The sequence below is a fragment of the Elephantulus edwardii genome, unplaced genomic scaffold (assembly GCF_000299155.1).
Source record: "Elephantulus edwardii isolate Elephantulus edwardi_28Jun2011 unplaced genomic scaffold, EleEdw1.0 scaffold00184, whole genome shotgun sequence".
NCBI lineage: Eukaryota > Metazoa > Chordata > Mammalia > Macroscelidea > Macroscelididae > Elephantulus > Elephantulus edwardii.
The window spans coordinates 1-4418 of record NW_006399934.1 but is presented as its reverse complement, the minus strand read 5'-3'; positions in this window follow the sequence as shown (position 1 = coordinate 4418).

Genomic DNA, 4418 nt, shown 5'->3' with positions numbered 1-4418 from the left:
AAAAAGATATGCTGAGCGAGTTCCGCCCTTTTGATTTTCGGCCCTTTTATGCAGTGCAGCGTCTTGCCACTAGGCCACTAGAGCTCCCTTTCCATGCTCTTGTAATGGTGAATAATGCTGCTTAAACAAATGATAAGACACAAAACCTGTCTATAATTCTCAATTCTAGTCAGGCATAGAATGTCACTGACTATGTGTACTCTCTAAAAACACAAATGGAGTAGAATCTGTAAAAGATATTCAAGAGATATTTACCACTACATTGTACATTTTTCCCCAAAAAATGAAGAAGAAAAACTGTTTTTCTAAAAGTATGTTCCTTAACTTTTCTCCAGTAGTTTTCTTTTGCTTCCCTCTCCCTTTTCTCCCGACTTTGTTTTTCTTTTATATTGCTTTGCATACAAAATTCTATTTGTATGCATTGTGTATCTTTCATATGCACTGTGTTTCACACATTCATACATTCACATTATGGATGTGATTATATTGTGTTTTACAAAATTAATCACTATTATTCTCTGTCTACTATTGATCTGTGCCTACTCTTGTCTCATCTTTTCAGGACTTCACTGGATATTTCCTAATTTCTACACATATACCTCTCTATTATTCTAGTGTTTTCCTCCACTCACTAGGTCCTGCCTCCCTGCCCAAGCCTCTTCCCCTTTTGGACTCACTGACATATTACAAGTCAAAAAGGTATTTTGACAAAATGGTCTTAAGCAATATTTGTCCTTATGAGATTGAATTAGTTCATTCAGCATAAAGCTGCCTAGGTTCAATACTCTTCTCTAGCACCACACAAATTAAAGGCCCTAATTCTTCTTCTGTCATTCTTAGTCACTCTCCAGCTCTCAGATGCATAGCAAACAATTGAGGTGACCTTAGCATGGATTGTGGTCTAGATACCTTACTTTCTAGAATGCCATCATTGCTCTTTAGCACTCGTGAGTGGTCCTTAATGGCAGAATTTTACACTGAAACCCATCTTTAAGTTCCTGACTTCTGGTGTGTATTGTGGATCTGAGCAAGATGAAATCCTTGACAACCTCAGTCTTTTCTCCACCTGTCCTGAAACTGCTTGTTGGCCTAGTGCTGAGAATATTTATTTCCTTTCTGTTGAAGTACAACCCATGTAGGAGGTTAGCTTCAAGTCCTCCTTAATTTTGGTGAGCAAGCTTGTGTCATCTACTTAGTTCAGGTTGTTGATCGATCTTCCTTCAATTCTGACACCAGGTTGTTCTACCTAAAGTCCAGCTTACTGAATGATCTGTTTAGAGTGACATGGATTAAAAAGTTATGAAGAATGTCACCGTCCCTGACACACACTCCTTTATTCATTTGGAACCATGCAGTGTTCAAAGCAGCAGCTTAATTCCTTCCTCTTAAACATCAAATTTAGTGGAGCACAGCATTAAGCCTCTAGAGCTCTCCAGAACACAAGATAATGGATAAGGAGATTTTTATATCTGCAAGGATATTGATCTTGAAATTTTAATACAATCAGGTTTTTTCCCCCTGAGGGAAAATCAGAGTTATCTTAATTATTAAAGAAATGACTATAAAAGTACAGATTTTTCTAACAAGCTTTAGTATACATCATCTGGGATACAAAAGGACAACAGGAATACCATGAAGTAGGACGTATGTTAAAAAAATAATGTAAAATATTTTCAAAGTTTTTTAGATAAATATATTTCAAAATAAGCAATGTCCATTATATCACAAATAGAAATTAAATTTCAGTTTTACTAGAGTTTCCTTCCTATGGATTATTGAGATTGATATTAAGAAGTAGGTAATGAAGCCTTTAATCAGAGTCACCTTATGAAGAATTTGAAGCCCTGACAATTCATTTAGAGCTGAACATGTAAATCCCATCCAGAGATTTTGTCCTCCTCACCTCACAAAAATGGCCTAGAAAAACAAATCCTAGAATTCTGAAGTTGACACTTTCGGTATCTTGATCTTCTAGATGTAAGTGAAATGCTTTCTCTGAGCATACTAAGGGCAACCTAGTGTGTACTAGAAACTCTGAATAATCATTTATAAGATTTTAGGTTTATTGTTATTTATGAATTTTTATCTTCATTGTTTTTCAGTGAAAATAAAGGAAAAATAACATGAATAAATTTTTTCAATCTTCTTAAAAGCTATAATTCATTAAGAACCAGATTTTAAAAAATGAAGACAAGGCTGTGAAATAGGATAGACATTGTTTCCTGGTTGTACCAAACTACTGGAAATTTTTTTCTTCGTTTCCAATTTGCCTTTAGATAGTCAACTTTAATGAGTATTAGTATAGCTTGTTTCCCCATGTATTCTTAGTTTTCATTTTGTTTTTCCAAGAAAATAACAGTATATACAATCTAACTCACTCATAGCCATTAAGCTGAAATAAACTCCTAGCTTACCCTCCAACAGATTTTCCAAGGCTGTACATTGCAAGAGAAGAGATTGCCCATCCTCTCCCACAGACTCCTGTAGAGTCAAAACCTGCCACCCTTTCAGTTGAAAGTATAATTCTTTAACCTCTAGGCCTCCAGTACCCACTAAGATGCTGGTGGGTTGTCCATTGTGTGACCCCAGAGGAGCAGAGGAGTGACAGCCAGCCACTGCATGACCCCCTCTGCAGCCCACTGACATTACCCCACCACGCAGCTCCATAGACCCCCAGTAGTGCCCAAGCCACATCCCCTGCCTCCTGGTGGTAGTGTCCCAGCTCTGTGCTCCTGTGTCCCCTCCCCCAGCCCCTTGCTTCCTTCCCCTCCCCCTGTGCCCCCTGGCAGCTCCACAAAAACACACCTCAGTCACTGACACAGCCCTGTGACTCCAAGGCACTGCTTTGGATCCAGCCATAACCGGAGCCACCAAGCAAGCTGTTGTGGAACTCATCTGGCAGGAGAAAGGCCAGTAGGATCCTGACCGGGTTTTCTGGGGCACTGCTGATTACCTGGGAGAGCACCCAAGGTATGCCCACTGGTGGGGAATTTGGCCAAGCTCTCTAGGGCCACACCTACTGCCCAGAAACTAGCTAGCCACTGGTAATCTATCTGAACTTTTGTGGACTCTGCAGACCAGCCAGAGGCTAGAGGGTCGGTGGGAAATTGACTTTGACTTTTCAGGTCCTGCTGGATCCAGAACACTGCTTGGGCAGGGGCTACTGTGTGAGAGCACCTGTGTAAGTGCCACCAGGCAGAGACCACTGAGTGAAACCACTGGGTGGGAAACGGACGCAGGGAATTTGAGTAGGGACCCCAATCATGAGCACACTCAGACAGCTGAGGTTTGAGTGAGGTCCCCCCAGTTTTTGACCTGCCATTGCAATCACCCCAAACCTATGCCTACATCACCCCATTTGGCTCCATACCATGTGTACATGTCTGGCCAATCAACTTGCCTTTAACCGGGAGCACCTTGACCTGCCTTACCAACAAGAGATTGACATCACAGGGTCTGAACTGACATTTCCCTGAAGTCAGAAGTTCAGAGAAACATGCAAGTGGGGTAGCTTCCCAGCTGATCTCTAGAGCATTGTCTTCAGATCAAGAACATATCAATGTCTCGAAGAAAGCAAGCAATTCCACACAATACAGAAGAGCAAAGCAAGATGTCACTCTCAAAGGGTGACACAGTATCAGTGGATTTCATGAAACCATAAAGTCTGATGGAACTTTCTGACACAGAATTTAAGAGGAGTGATTGAATATATTCAATGGATGAAAGACAAACTTGATGAATTACAGGATACTACAAGCAAAAACCAGGAGAAGCTAAAAAAAAAAAACTAAACAGTGCAGAACATTGCAAAGAAAAAAATTAGGCATTAGAGGCACTGGAAAAATAAGAATCCACTATTCAAACTATAAGGTCCAATGTTTCAGGGGCTGTCAACATGATGGAGAGACACACGAGCAGAGTTGAAAAGATGGAACACAAGACCAGTTAAATTGAAGACAGAATTGTCACCACTGATCTGCTAGAGCACAAAGCAGACTCAAAAAGAAGGAAAAAATAGAAAACCTAAGAATAATGTGGGCCATCATCAAGAAAAATAACATGCATATTATTGGAATCCCAGAAATGGAAGAAGCAAGTAAAGGCACTGAAAAGGTTGTGGAAGAATTACTAGAAGAAAACTTCCCAGACATAATGAAGAATGAGAGAATATGTATTCAGGAAGCTCAGCAAACACCATATAGTTTAGACCCCAAAAGAAAAACGTGAAGGTATGTTGCTGTTGTGATTGTTATGTGCCGTCGAGTAGCCTGCGACTCATAGCGACCCTATGTACAACAGCCCTAAACTCCACTCTGTCCTGTGCCAGTCGCACTGTCTCTGACACTCCCATTCCAATTATCCCAGTCACTGAATCAATCCACGTCATAGAGGGTCTTCCTCTCCTGCGCTGTCCCTCC